Raw genomic sequence first — 16,023 nt, 5'->3', positions numbered from 1 at the left:
CGAAAAAGAACCATGAGCCATTCCACTCTGTAAAGATGATGACCAATGAAGTTGTGTAGCATACGACAAAGAGGTGACAAAGAATTTCGAACAAAGGTACGAACTCATTTATTCTCTTGGTCGGTCGAGCGGCGGAGCCAGCTGCGGAAGATGACGACCAACGCACGAGCATATAGGCACAAGGTTGTTTCTTTACGTTTACTTATTTTATCAGAATTCCTAACTATATTTATTACCCTTCTAAATTACAGTACTATCGTCCCACGCTCCACTAGAAAAATTTAGTTTCTCTCTACTCATAACCATAAGGAAAACCGCCTGCTTCTTGGCCAATCCCCCATAGTGGGTGCGCGCCACTGTGTGGGACACAAGACAAGACAAGACAAGCTTGTTCGACCGATTGAGCCGAATGACTGAGTCATAAGAGCCGGCTGCGGAAGAAGACGACGATGCTCGAGCCATAGCCGAGGACGACAGATTATGAAGATGCTGCTGCTGATGATGACGATAGTTTCCTTTTGCCAATGGTGGTGGTAACAACTTTATTGAGATTCTGCTCAGTTACCTGGCAGCGCCGAGTCCTAGGATGGCCCTTCTCGAGGAACGACCGTTTCGGCCCAGTCAACGAGGGCTCTTTGTAGTTTTTCATCCGGCGTTCTAAGCAGCTCCTCCCACGTCTGTTGTGAGGGAGCTGGCAGGAGCCACCTGGGAGGGGGTAAGCACTCGCGCCCCCCAAAAATGTGATTTTGGGTAGCCAATGTTTGATTTGTGCAGTTTTGACATATTGGGTTCCATTGCCCGTTGGTAATTATGGCCAGCCAATGTGGGCTGGGGAACGACTTAGTTTGGTTTCGACGCAGGATTGAGGCGAGCGCTCGCGTGAGGCTTGCGTTTGGAGGCGGGTAGATTCGCCATTTTTGCTTGTAGTAGCTGGTTATCTCGTGGTATGTCGGCGGTGCCTCATCCATGGGATACGAGTCTGAGGGGCGCACCTCCCGGTTGATTAGACCTCGGACTACCCAGTGCGTCACCTCATTCCCTTGTTTCCCCGAATGGGCAGGGACCCATACGAGTTCAGCAGCATTTTCATTTGTAAAGTCCCGTAAGACTCGCGCTGCACAGTCGATTATGCTGCCTCTCGAAAAGTTGACTATTGCCCTTTTTGAGTCGGTTATGAGAGTTTGCACGGTGGGATTTATGATGGCCAAAGCAATGGCAGCCTCTTCCGCTTCCACAGTGGAACGCTGTTTTTATGGTCGTGGCATTGCGGATACTTCCCTCTCCGGTCACGACGCTCACTACGTAAGTTTGGTGATTTTTCTTTGCTGCATCGACAGAAGCGGTGTGTTGGGTGCTTTTGTACCTTTCTTAAAGGCCTTGGCTCTGGCAGACCGCCTGTTGTCGTGTCTCCTAGGGAGCATGTCCTTGGGTAACGGTTTATAACCAAACGGCGTTTGACAGCGCCGAGTAATGCTGTTCTTCCTGCTGAATCCTTAACGGGGTTCAGCCCGAGTTTACTTAGAATGAACCTGCCAGTTGCGGTGCTGGAGAGTCGTTCACGTTGGGCTGGTTTATGGGCCTCCACGAGTTCGTCTAGGGCATTGTATATACCTAGCTCAAGTAATCTTTCAGTGTTCGCGTACCTCAGGAGACCAAGGACTGCTTGATAACCTGTGCGAATGACGCTGTTAACCTTTTCCTTGTCCGAAAGGCGTAGGTGGTAGTAAGGGAAGGAATGCACGATTCGACTGATGAGGAAAGCCTGCGTCAGATGGCAGATATCAGCCTCCTTCATACCACGGTGTCGGAGCCGAAAGGATGTTGCGAATGACTTCTTCTTGTCGAACAGAGCAATGACAGTCACTCAAGGAAAATTTGCGAGTTTCCTGACTAGCGCGTCTTTTTGTCCGACATCCCGGAAATACAGAAGTGTCCCTTTTAAAACAGTCCGCAAGCAGCAAAACTCCTTTAGTTCAACACATTTCCAGCACGTCTTTAAAAACAAAACAAGCGCGCAATATTATAGGCGAAACCTCAATGTATTTCTAGCAGTTTACGCATTCTCCTGAAACCCTTTCAGCGATAACGCCGCTATAGGCTGAACTTTACCGCTGCGCGCGCGTTCAGAATACGTCATCGAAAACCAACAAAGCGTGCGGTGGCACGCCGAGTACCAATAAAAATACAAACCTGCTAGTGAGATGTAAAAATTTCGTCCCTAGGTGGCGTACTATTAATACGTTTCCTCGGTACATTGTACGCCAGTTGCGCACGTTACACGGGTTCGCATCTGCGATCCCATCACGCTTCGCTCAGGCAGAGCAAGGCATACAAAAACAGACGCCGAAATAGGGATTGTCAAAGTGTCCTCTTGCAATTTTTTTTGAAGAATAACCACGTGATCCTTTTGGCTGAAACAGACCGTAGTAGTCGGCGTTGACGCAGCTTGATATCCCTAGCTAAATCATCGTAAATTACATTGGTTGCGCGTTTGGCACTTCAATTAATGCTACGTGTTAATGAGACCGTGTGTTATTGGCTTACACAACTTCCCGGGGCTCTTAGAAGAGCTCACTGATACAAGTTCATTGACACTATGTTCTCACTAGCTATCTCTGGCAAAGACTTCGCGAACGAAGCTGCAAGGAAGGCACACGAAGGAGCAACCCTTGTTTCTGTACCTTTATCGCGGACTGAACCAGTCCATGTACTTAAGGAAGCTGGCGCACAGTATGACATTGGAGAAGTCGCACACACCTGAATTCATTCAAGATCGATTGTATTCCCTCGACTCATCTTAGCAACTGCGGCTGTTACCAGGGCTTTCGCGAAGAGAGGAAACAACGCTGTGCCGCTTATGCTTGGGCATCGCGTTCACCAATGCCATGCTTGACGTGTTTGACTGAAATGGCTGATAGCGCCGAGTGCATTGACTGCGGTGTCGAGGAGACTATAGAGTATCTACTGAGCTTCTGCGCATCCTTTGAAAATGAAAGGCATGACCTCGGCGCTGCTCTCCTTGCTTGATTTGAAGTCCCTGTAAAATTTTGTTGTAATCTGCGCGTAAAGTTCATATTGTCGTAGCAGACGGCACGAAGTCGTCTTCGCACTTTCCAACGAAACAATGACGTGTTTTGAAAAGAAACTCAAATCCTTCACCAACCCTTGGGGGCCTCTAGAAACCCAAGTATGGCTGTAAGACTAATTCATACGACCTTTCTGTTTGTTTTTTCTTGCCTTCATTTGCCCACTAAAATTTCAGGTCTTCATTATATCGGATTGAATTCTTACCTATAGTCTAAAAGGATGCTTCCCTGTTCACCCCTCGCCTCACGAATGACAAAATGAAACAGAAAAAATTTTAAGTTCGTTCGATTCGGAGATTTTACATTCTGTTACAATTTACAGATGCCTAAATATCGCCGGCCGTTTCAACGGCAGCTATCTCGACTTGACAGAAATGAGAGATGGCAGAAAAAATGAACGAAAAAAATCATGAACCATTCCACTCTGTGAAGGTGATGACCAACGAAGCTCTGTAGCACACGACAAATAGGTGACAAAGAATTTTGAACAAAGGTACGGACGTAAAAGCGTATGCGACGAAAAGTACGCATACGCTTTTATGTTTGTAAAGAATGTGCCAGCTAACGAGCCAGAATTTAAAAATGTGCAAATGCCGCATCGCTTTTCATAGCAAATATAATGTTGTTAGCCATCGCTTGGAGATGCTCAAACAATTTTTTTTTCATTCCGCCTAGTTAGACAATTATCCTAATTAATTATTCAAGATCTAAAATATTATAATTAGATGAAAAGTGTCAATGAGGGAACTGTAGAGCGGCATGAAAAACTCCCGATAAAGCCTTCTTTTTCTCAATACCTGCTACATGATGTTTTTCCAAGCGTGAAAGAAGCCCGCAAATGGACGCAAAATCGTGGCGTTACTGGCCGCTCGAGGCACTTTGCGTGTATTCGCGGGCTTCTTTCACGCCCGTAAAATAACTTTTATGTAGCCCGTATTGAGCAACAGAAAGCTTTATCGGGAGTTTTCCATGTCGCCCTACAATTTTCTCATTGACGCTTTTCATCTAGTTATAATATTTGAGAACTTGAATAATTAGTTCACTAATTATCTAATTAAGGGCAATGAAAAAGAGTAGTTCGAATATCTCTAGTCGCCGGCAAAAACATTACCTTTCTTCTTTTCAGCTGCGTGGCATTTGCATATTTTCAAACTCTGGCTAAAGTCCCTACCTCACAAGCTCCACAAGACGACTCCAAAAAAAGCCGCCACATGGAAGCAATAAAAGAGCGCCCCAACACACCTCAGATCCATAAGCTGGAACATGGGAGGCCAAGCTTTCCTCCGATGACCTGGACGAGTAACGCAGTCTCGTCGCCCGGGCCAAGGAGGCAGCCCAAGCCAGAGGGTTCTTCGAATAAGGAATCCTCCCACCTAGGGTGAACCGGGTTCTGACTCGGTTTGCCATTTCGGAAAATAAAGGTTGAGTTCCCTCTTCCTCTCTGGCTAAAGTTAGCCGGGACACCCTGTACATTCGCTTCATTCGTCGTATACATTCGTTGTACACATTCGTATTTTCCTTTCGCGATATATTGAGACAAAGAATATGAGACTGAAATAACCGCACCGACTGGCAGTGGACCAGTGACGTCATCGCCTTCGCAGAGGGAGGGGCAGTGTGGGAACGCTGGCATGATGAGCGCCACCGGAGCTCTACTCCCGACAACTTTATGTGGCAATGAAGGCAAAGCGACATTGGCGAAGCGCGCACACGTGAGAGCGCTTCTGAAAAGAGCCCCGTGTTCTCATCCACGTTAGGTTAAGCTGGGAAGAGAAAACAGGAACACCTTATTCGCAACAGTTTTTTTCCCTTCCGCGTCTGGGCACACGCAAAACCGTCGCACGCAAAGCTGCGTCGAAACTTCAGCGTCTGTTCCGAGCAACGGAAAGCATTGTCAAACGCTGGCGGACTACTTGGCGCGGTAACACATGTGCAGCAGCCACGCCCCAGAAAGTTGTCCACACAGAAAGTTGTCCGCGAGTATAGCTGTGGAAGAAGACGACGACGAACGCGTGAGTCGTGACACAAGCGCGTTCGCGCGGTTACGCCGAGGGACGCCAACGAGCCAGCGGTGGAAGACGACGAGGACGAACGCGTGAGCAGTAGCACTGCCGCCCGATTCATGGCCAATCCCCCGTAGTGGGTTGTGCTATATGTACAGGCTCCAAACCAAACCAAACAAAACGATCCATCGCTGATTACGCACATTTCCTCGCACACCTGAAAATTTCACGGAATCATAGCCATAGAGAGCTTCGGTCTAAAAATGATGTTGTCGTTACCTACTCACAACACGCGATTGAGCCCAAAATACGGCGACGAACTTCTGAAGTAAGCCTGATACATTCCTGCAACATCTATGTTTTCTGTCCTGTTTAGACAGAACGGCCTCTCACGGAAAAAAAAAGTAATGCGCTAGGCTTAAGGTTGTCGTTTCTGTGACTTGCGACGCGAAAGAACTACTGTCGTTGTGATGAAATAGCATTGTACGGCGCATATGTAAATGGGTGAAGGATGAGTCTTCTGAAAGCACGACAGCTGTGAGCGTTCCTAAGTTGGGGCGAAATATTTCGCCTTCGCAATTGTTGGTGGAGCAGTATGCTTTATTTGTCCTGAATTTACGCCACACGGCCTTGTGGACAACATGCATGCAGAAATAATTTGCTTTTTTTTGCATTTTCTACCCCTCATTTGCAGGAAAACCTTCCAGCACAGCCAAGACCACAGTGACCGTGCCGCCGACACAAGTTCCAAGCCATCTTGATCGTCTGAACAGAGTGCGTGCTTGAAGCTCGAAATAGCGAATAGTCATGTCAATTTATGTATACATTTATATTTACGTGCAATTAATGCAACTAACCGTGTTGAGAATCTCGGTATTTAGGACAAAGCACAATTAAAACGCAAGCTCAGGTATGTACTCATGCGTAAAGACCATGTTGGCACAAATTACTCCCATATTTCATTAGGGGCTTCAGCGTCCCAAGAACCATCTGATCCGTCTGGTCATTTGAGTTATCAAAGATAATGTATTCATTATACTTGAGGTTTCCTAAACTGCGTTTGAAATGTCCTAAATGTAAAGGAAATGGAATCATTAAAGGGACACTTAAAGCAAATACTAAGTCGACGTGGACTGTTTATATACCATTCGAGAAACCACGCAACGTTTCTTTCGCGCCCAGGAAAGATTTAGTTTACCAGAACATTGCATCTCAAGCATCCGAATAGCTTTCAAGAAATTCAAATTTCCCGCCGCTAAACCTGGTGAGTGGTGATGTTTCATACGCCATCACCGCCTTCTACTGCTGTCGGTGAGTACAACGGCGCCCGACAAACGGCGGTTCGAGCCAAGACAGCGCGGTGGATTCGCCGCTGCAGCGCGCTTTTTTGGTCAAGTGGCGTAGACCGTACGGGCATGCAGCTACATCACATGGAAGTTGAATTCTCTGCTACTTGCAGTTTGCCCGAGTTTAGCGAGTCAACAAAGACAGCGCAGAACCCACTACGCGAAAACGAAACTACTGAAACGCGAAAGCGTGGCCGGCGCAGATTCGAGCGAAAACGAAATCTTTCGACAAACCGCGTTGTTTGTGGTGAGTAATAATAGAACTAGATGGAGAAATACCATTCTATCTTGTCTTATAATACAATACAACGATGTTTTTGCAACGAGTGGTTGAGTACTCGTGGCAGAATTTGACTGAGGAGTGCTTTCGTCCCCGGACAAGTACTTGAATGTCCCGGGGGAAGTCATTAATCATGTCCTGCATTTACCTCGAATTCTCGATTTTTCAAGCTCTATTCGCGATAATATTGACGCCTCAGAGTCTCTCTAGCACTAATATATCACTTTAGCTTGACCTAATATCTGGCTTTAGTGTCCCTTTAGGCGATTTACGGGGAGTCGCCATTACCACTGAGGCTTAAAACTTAATACGGTATGAAAGTATTCATAAATATATAAAACTGAGCGAATCAGTAAACTCTTCGGAAGTCAGAGTTCATTTCTGCCATTACGGTCAATCGCCTGGCTCTTTTTGTCAAAAAAAAATTACTATAATTTTTATAATAACATGCATATTTATTTGCTCATGTAATATGTTCATATGATCTATATAAATCGAGCAACTGTCCTATGTTTAAGATATTTCTTACGCATTTTCTCAAATACTGAATAAATGGGTTATGTGGCTGGCTATCACTGCCCCGGTTTTATTACCTGTGTCAGAGCGAGAACGTTAAGGGCACGGTGTTGCAGGAAATCTGGTGTCGGTGTCGGCTCAGTTGTGCGTGAGCGAAAACTTCCGCATTTATTTAGGTTTATGTATAAGACACGCCTTGTTGCATGACATGCAACAAGGGTTATATGATGTATTATTATTATCCTTATATATATTTATTATTATGTCATTATTTACTATTATTAATTTATTATTATCTATTATTATTATATTATATAATTATTTATTATATGTGTGGGTTATATAGTTATATTCTTCCATCTCTAACCTTGCTCATACCTTGTCTTACATTCTTGACAAAATTATTCCTCAGAATTTTCAGAATGATAGACCACACACATGAAACAAAACTCCCACTGCGCATGACATCTATGTTAAATTTTCTCAGAAATAAATATTAAAAGTGCAAGGCAATAACACGAACCTCAAAACAACGTGACTTTCTTTTTCCTTTGTTTTTGTGTGCGGCTGTGCGCTACCTTCGCGATCGGCCTTCGCAAGGGGCCGCGTTTCCACCAGAAAGTTCGGCTTCGTGCATAGCGTTCTCCTTTGGCGTTTCCGTGTAAACCTCGCGACTACATAAGCTGCAGTTGCCGGTAAACGTGAGAAGCAGTCAGGTATCTTTTAATGTTATCGCGTTCCACTCTTAAAGGCGAAGCTTAGGCGTCCTTCAAGTTTTTTTTTTCGTTGTGTTTTATGTGGACGACATCGTAGATACGTTCACAAGGCTTTGCCTTAAAGCTTGGTTTTCCAACCTTCTTCCTGCGCTTCACGTCTTACGTATACAGCTCACTATACGCACTCGCCCTTTGTTCCTGGCTACGTCTACATTATCCTGAATTGTTAAAGGGAACAAAAAGTAAGCATGTCGCGACTCGTTACTAATATTTAGGCACAGAGGCCTCGGAAATAACTATTTATCAGCGGAGGCCTAGCTAACGAATGATATGCGTTTTTTTTTTATGAAGGTCACGATAACTTCAAATTATCTTTGTTTGAATATTATATATTGCCGGATGGTGGTGGCCAAGTTTCAATCGAGGCCATATACAAAAAGGCTCGTGTAACATTCACTGGATGCACCTTAAAAGAAACCCAGGCGTTGGAAATTATTCCGGAGTCCCCTACTACGGCGCGCCTCATACATGTATCGCGGTTCTGGCACATCAGACCCCTGAATTTATATATGAATGCGTAAGCATTCTTTGGTGATTACACGATCAAACTCTGTCCATAACGCGGAAAGAGTACCACCTTGTATCTGCAGATGAAATGCGTAGTTTGCGAAGTTAAGACATTTGAGCGGTACAATATTGTTCTTAAGTGATGATGAATAATGTCAAAAAAATCAATAGCCATTCCACTATGTGAAGGTGGTTGACAAGCGAAGCTTTTTAGCATACCACACAGAGGCGACATATAGATTTGAAGAAAGGCACAAACATATTTATTGTCGTGATTGGTGGTCACCATGACAACAGGTACGCACACCCGTTCTCGTATCACCTAATAGAGGGCCCCCTCTCCAGTCCAATATTGCGCCAGGCTATGACACAAAGAGAACAGAATGATCTTAAACCAATCAAGTGGAACTCCCCTACAGATGTTAAACCATACAGACAACTTCCACAAGACTGGCAACGTCACGCCATGACCCATCCCTTACCAAAATATATACACTCGGCCCACCACCAAGGGTGGCGCGAAGAAAGAGCTCAGACCCTGAGGAGAACTTGCGGGTCCCTCCAACAGGTGGTATACATAGATGCGAAATGGGAGCATACCGGGTCAGAACCAAAGCCGTCGTGGTGACGACAAAGACGGTTTTCCTCGTCGGCGCCGCCATACCAGATGCAGCAACACAGGTAGCAGAGGAACTGGCCGTGGCATTAGCCCTCACGCAGGCTACGGCAACAGTCATCATAACTGATTCTCAAGACGTGAGCAGGAGCTTTACGTCGGGGTGGTGCACCAACAACTCAACGCATACTAACAGCGAAGCTGCCAGAAAGAAATGTTATGATAGTGTGGACACCTGCTCACGTCTCCCTGGAAGGACAACAAGCTCGCACACTTCAATTCCCGAGAACTTGTCGACCAGACCCCGCCGGACACAGAAGAGCTCGCTAGACTGACAACATACCAAGAAATCACTCAGCACTATGTACTCAACCGCAGAACATTCCCAACACAGCATCCAAAGCTCATGAAGATGCCAGAGACAACACTCAGATTGATGCAAACCAACACGTTGACTCATATGACGAACAATTTATATACTGCGTACAGCTAGGAACCGTCCTGCACTTTGTCACAGAATGCAAACAAAATGCACTCCTGCCTCGTCTACCCCTACTCCCTACCCCCAAGAGCAATGGGAGACGCTGCTGTCCAGCTCCCGCCTCTCGGACTAGATAATGCTGGGTGAGAGGGCGGTCGCAGCCAAACCAACACGTGGTTTCCCGTGAAGAGGGAACCATTCCTGTAAATCACGCCACCTTTAGGCTCATGAAAGATGTTTTCTCTCTCTGTGTTGACAAATGCGTCCGTCACGTAAGACAATGAATAAGTCATACCCTCTTAAGGAATGGTTCATAGCCCCGTAAATAAAAAAAAATGGCTGTGGCTTAGCTATGGTTAAGCCCAGGATGCGAAGCATACTAGCCTTTATTTTAGTTGTTGAACCACTGTTTAGCCTGGTGAACTGCTGTTGCTTGGCTATATTTGGTTCGGCTAGACGAAGAAACAACTCATGCAGGCGAGCGCACGAGCTGAGACCCGGCTATGTAACTACGCGGCCGCAAGCGAGCGCACGAGTTGCGGCTCCGCTTTTGCAGCTGTTATGACGTCATATGGTAGCTACGCGGCCGCGCGCGGCGCAGCAAGGAAGAGCGTGGTTGTGCGGCTAGTACGCTTCGCATAAAATTAAATTCAACGCGGCCACCCTGTTGCTATGAGAGAAGGGAAATTCCAAGCTTAAATGATGTGCGGCGGCGGAGCCAGCTGGGAAAGACGACGCCGAACGCGCGACCATTTAGGCACAAGCTCGTTCGAGTGATTGAGCCGAAGGGGGCTCGAACGATCCAGGTGCGGAAGAAGACGACGATGCCCGAGCCATTGCTAAGTAGGACAGTTTATGACAGTGTTGCTGCTGATGATGAATATAGTTTTCTCTTGCCAATGAATCGGTCATACCCCCTTAACCAATGAGCGGCAACGAAGCCACTGTGGAAGGAGAGGACGACGACGAATGCGCTAGCTCACCAGGGGCTAAAGCAAACATAAATTGTAGAGAGGCCTGGGAAGCCCTGCTGCGGAGCGAGGACCCTACTCCACAGCAACACGCCATCCGCCTGGCGGAAGAAGCCGCGAAGAGTCAAGACCTCTTTGCTTGCTTCTAATCGCGGAGGTTCCGGCCCCCGTCCCCAAGGCCTGTGTGCCGGGGACGGGGAGTAGGGACCTCCTTATCCGGCGGTACAATAAAGTTGCTATCATCATCATCATCGCTGTACAAGAAATTTGATCAGAGAGAATACTTGTATGACCACATTTCTCATGGTTATGGTTACCTATAAGGATACAGCTCCATAGAAAATGCATGGCAATACCTATAGTAGGGTCGGCTAACTTGAAGTAATCGTGTGGCGCAACTGAAATTTGGGGGTATGCTTATTCATACCAACGCTATTCGGGTCTCTCGACTCACCTTCGGTGAACTGTGAGTGCAATTGGAGCCAAATAGCTGTTGCGAATGACGACTTGCTCTCGAACAGAGCGGTGACATACACTCAAGGAAAATTTGCCAGTGTCTGACGAGCGCGTCTTACTTGTCCGATATCCTGCAATTGCTGAAGTGCCCCCTTTGAAACCGTCCGCATGCAGCAAAAGTCTTTTAGTTCAAAATATTTCCAGCCCATCTTGAAAAACAGCGATCACGCAATATTACAGACCAACTCTCAATGCATTTCTAGCAGTTTACTCATTCTCCTAGGACCTTTTCAGCTAATACGCCACTATGGGCTGAACTTTACCGCTGCGGGCGCGTTCAGAATACGTCACCGAAAACGAACAGAGTGTGTGGTGGCATGCCGAGTGCCAATACAAAGGCAAGCCCGCCTGTGAGATGTAAAAATTTCATTCCTAGATGTCATACTATTTATATGTTTGCGCCGTACATTGTAAGTAAATTGCGCACGTTGCACGGGTTTGCATCTGCGATCGCATCACGCTTCGCTCAGCACAGCAGCGCATACAAAGACAAACGCAGGAATAAGGCTTGTGAAAATTTTCGCTTGGAAATTTCTTTGAAGGATAACCACGTGATCCTTTTGGGTGGACCAGACCGTACAGGTCGGCGTTGACGCAGCTTGATATCCCTAGCTAAATCATCGTAAATTACATTGGTTGCGCGTTTGGCACGTCAATGAAAGTTGCATGTTAATGAGACAGCCTGTTATTGGCTTACGCAACTCCGCGAGGCTCATAAAGAGCTGACTGATACACTTTCTTTCACGATAATTTCTTACTAGCTGTATATACTTAATTATATGATCTGGGTCGACATAAAAAGAAATGTTTGCTCGAATAGTTTATGCGCGAAGGAGCGGCTTCATGTAAGTGGACAAAATGACGGCAGAAGGTGGACATAAGTTCTTCCGTGACACCGGTTGCATTTATAGCTTAGATTCAAACAACTTGCGAAAAATTTAGTGTAAAATAGTCAAAAATAATTAGGAGCAAGTCGAACCTTCCTGATTGAAGACCGGTCTTTGTACGAGTGAAAACGACGGTGAAATAAACACCTCCAAGAGAAACATGCCGTATATTTTGGAGTTATTCGAGTATAGCACAAACGACTCCTTATGTTCATTTAATTTTTACACGAGGAAGCAGACGGATAGTTACAAAACGCTAAGAGAACGGCACACGAGACAAGTATTCAACGTTGTGGTATTCTGCCACAAGCGCGAGCTCCATTTGGCCGATGTCGTGCAGATCATTGAAAAATGTCACGTGCAATAAACCTTTCGTCATGAGTTACAACTTCCCGAGATTTATCGGTTCTACTTTGTAACCCTATTCAAGTTGCCATTTAGACACAAAAGGAATGTTAACCCTTGAAATGAAGGGAAGGAAACGCGAAAGTATGTAAAGGATGCAGGTGCAACAAGGTTACAGGAGAATCGCACTTTATCTTCATCCACAAACCACTGCCGATATGCGCAGTACAACTAGCGTCGTCAATGTGGTCAATCCTGCCTCGACAACAAGTACAGCGAGGCTAAATATCCAAGTGGGCTAACAATGTTGGCGCTCAACTAAACATACTCTCTTAGATGCTTCGATCCTCTGGTACACATGCCACCGCTTGCCGCTGCGGTGACGCAGTGATTGATGGAGTTACTTCCTGGTTCACGGATTCGATTATTTGCCGGCCGGCAGCCATTTGATGGAAGTAAAATGTAATAACACATGTGTACGGAGATTTAGGTGCACGTTAAAAACGTCCTGATGGTCAATATTATTCCGCTGACGTCTACTGCAGCGAACACCAGCGTTGCATTGGCACGTTAAACCTCGCGGATCAGTAAATCAAATCAGTTAAAACCCCGCTGAACTACCAACCGAGCTCCGGGGAAAAGCAAGAGGTCTCCATGGGTCCGCGCACTCACCCAGTAGGCTACTCACTCAGACTCCCGACTAGAGCACAAGCACAAGTGTTAGGGGGCCCCCGCTCAGTAAAACTTTGGTAAATTCAAGACCAAGCGAGCAGAGCCGAATGGAATTATGGCGTGTGTCAGTCTGAGTGAGCCGTGCACATGAAAAGTGGACAAAATAAAGGGACTTCACTGGCGACTTAGCCCTAAATGCGAGACAAAAGCGTTACCACTACGTCGCACATCTTTCAGGTCATAGCTCCTTCATTTAAAACGCGTTCAACCTATCGCAAAGTGCGGAGCAGTAGCTCACTCGACACGCAGCCTGACTTGTCAAGGAGCAACGAAGGGTAGCTGACGCTTGTCTGGTCCGTCACCTGCACTATATATATATATATATATATATATATATATATATATATATATATATATATATATACATATATACATATATATCATACTAAGCCAACATACACTAACTCCCTTGCAGTGTTTATTGGCTTCTTATGATGTGACTAATACAAATCGGAACCCTCAGTTAACCCCCTCTCATCTCGTTTATATATATACATTGTAGCGTTCCTAACTAGAACGGCAACAGAAATGACATCATCTAAGTGAGACGGGTGTCGTCCGCCATTTTATTCCAACTTCTTCCTTCTCACTTCTCCCCTAGCACCTTCCTTCGTCTTCTTTCATGCGTCCAGCGCAGACCGCTTCACTCTTCCGGATTTCTTTTAATTACACCTCCTGGGGTAATACTTGAATACGTTTCCAATAGCGGCGCACTCGTTTGGCCCGAGGCTCCGGCGTACCAGACATTCTTCAATATTCCATGCTGGCATGCAGTCTTAATAACTTGAAATGGTCCGCAATATTTTGAATTTGAGGGCACAGCTCCTTTCCTTACAAGGACACAGTCTCCAGGCTGTATGTCCGGTATCTCGCTACTGTGCCTTTTATCAAAGTTTCGCTTCATGCGGCGCTTGTAGATCTCCTGTTCTTTGACAGTTTTCCTTACTTCCGCAAGTTCGAGGTTCTCTAGGAGACCTAGCTCACGATCTGCAGGAAGTATGGGCGCTGTACCTGAAGTTACAAAATGAGGGCTGCAGCCTAAACTCGTGGTGTATGATCTGTTGTGATGCTTCACAGCGGCCTCGAGACAGCACTTCCAGCCACCGGCAAAGTCTGGATACATCTTCAGATACTGTTTGATGTCTCGTATGGCACGTTCCGCTAGGCCGTTTGCTGCCGGGTGGTATGGAGAAGAATACTTTATCATGATGCCGTGCTCCTGTGCCCACTTTGATAATTTGGCACTCCGAAAAGCCGGCCCGTTGTCGCAGACGAGCGTCTTTGTGTGTTTAAAACACTCAGCTTTGAGGAGGTCTATTACGCTGTTTGCGTCTTCTTTGCCAGCTTTAGCCGCAATCGTCCGTGTGCATTCATCTATGGAGAGCAAGAAAGCTTGCGTTCGCTTGACTCCTTCCCCCTTCTTTTTGAGCTCCGCGAAGTCCAAATGAATTACTTCGAACGGGATGCTTGAATATTCAGGGTTTGTCATAACGTCTGTCGATTGCTTGAATTTAACTTTGTTCACCTGGCAGAGGTGGCATGTGCGGATGTAATGGCTGATGTCGTTTTTCATGCCCGGCCATGTGAATCTCATGAGCAATTTCTTATAAGTGCGCCAGAAGCCATCATGTCCACCTGATTCAGGGGTGTCGTGGTATAGATGAAGAATCCTTGGAATCATAGTTGGTGGTACGTGATACCTTCCATTGATAAACTGGAGCTCTTCTGTACCTTCCCATAGCTTAATATGATTGATTGTATCTGGATTATTGCTTGATTCCTGTACAAGTAATCTTGATAGTGCGTCAGCGTCAGTGAGGAGTGGGCCAGGACGGTGCGAAATTACGAAATCAAATTGTTGCAGATAGTTCACCCATCTAGCAATGCGGCCTCTTGGCTGGGCCATGCTCAGAAGTTGAGTCAATGCTTGATGGTCCGTGAAAAGTATGAATTTGGCACCTTCCAGGTAAGTAAGAAAGTACTGCACAGCTTTTAAGACGGCCAGAGCTTCCTTTTCTGTGGTACAGTAATTGATTTCGGCGGGTTTCAGGGTATAGCTGTAGTACCCCACGACGTAGTGTTTGGTTTGATCAGCTTGTTTGGATGGCTTCTGGTATAGAACTGCACCGGTAGCATAATGTGATGCGTCCGTGTTCAGCACGAAAGGCAAAGAAAAATCCGGTATTCGCAAGATGGGGTCCGACGATATTAGTTTTACAAGCTCACGATAGACAGCTTCGCACTTCTCGTCCCAATGAAAAGGCACGTCTTTCTGAGTTAAACGTGTGAGGCACTTTGTTCTCAGTGCGTAGTCTTTGATAAACGCCCGGAAGTGTCCTGCAAGGCCAAGAAAAACGCGCAGGGAGTGCACATCATAAGGCTTTACCAGCTTGGAGATTCTCTCTACTGATTCTTGCTTGGTGCTTTTAGTCTGTCCATCAAACACCCTGCCAAGAAATACTACGGTATCTTGAAAGAACGCACTTTTCTTGAAGTTGACTTTGAGTTGGGCAAGACTGAGGGCATGAAGAACTTTTGAAAGATGACTACGGTGTTCGTCCTTTGTCTTTGAGTAGATGATGATGTCGTCGATGTACACATTGCAAAATGTGCCCAGGTAAGGTTTCAGAATGTCCGTCATAATCTTCTGAAACCACGCAGGGGAGTTTTTCCAACCAAATGGTAGGCGGTTGTACTCAAACAAGTCAAATGGGGTTATGAACGCGGTGTACTTCTTCGTTTCTTCACTTAGTGGAATCTGCCAAAAGCCCTTGCAGAGATCTATTCGTGAAAACCAATGGCAACCACCGGTTTCGTCAATGATGTCGTCGATTCTCGGCATTGGATAAGGTATCAATTCAGTTTGACGATTGAGAGCCCGGTAGTCTGTGCAGAGGCGGAATGTCCCGTCTTCTTTAGGTGCAATAGTGATAGGAGAAGCAAATGGGGATACAGAAGGCC

The 16,023-nt window shown here is 46.1% G+C and overlaps 1 protein-coding gene across 1 annotated transcript in view; it reads left to right on the top strand.

Annotated features, from left to right (window-relative positions):
• The first annotated feature begins 5,818 nt into the window (after positions 1 to 5,818).
• The window catches only part of LOC135907809 (serine/arginine repetitive matrix protein 2-like), a 61,298-nt gene continuing 51,093 nt past the window's right edge, over positions 5,819 to 16,023 (top strand). The window contains exon 1 of the mRNA XM_065439556.1: positions 5,819 to 5,863. The gene's annotated coding sequence lies outside the window, so the exon portion shown is untranslated. The remainder of the gene's footprint in view (positions 5,864 to 16,023) is intronic.

This window comes from Dermacentor albipictus, chromosome 6 (genome assembly GCF_038994185.2).
Source record: "Dermacentor albipictus isolate Rhodes 1998 colony chromosome 6, USDA_Dalb.pri_finalv2, whole genome shotgun sequence".
NCBI lineage: Eukaryota > Metazoa > Arthropoda > Arachnida > Ixodida > Ixodidae > Dermacentor > Dermacentor albipictus.
Note: the sequence above shows the minus strand (reverse complement) of the source record. Positions and strands in the feature narration are given on the sequence as shown.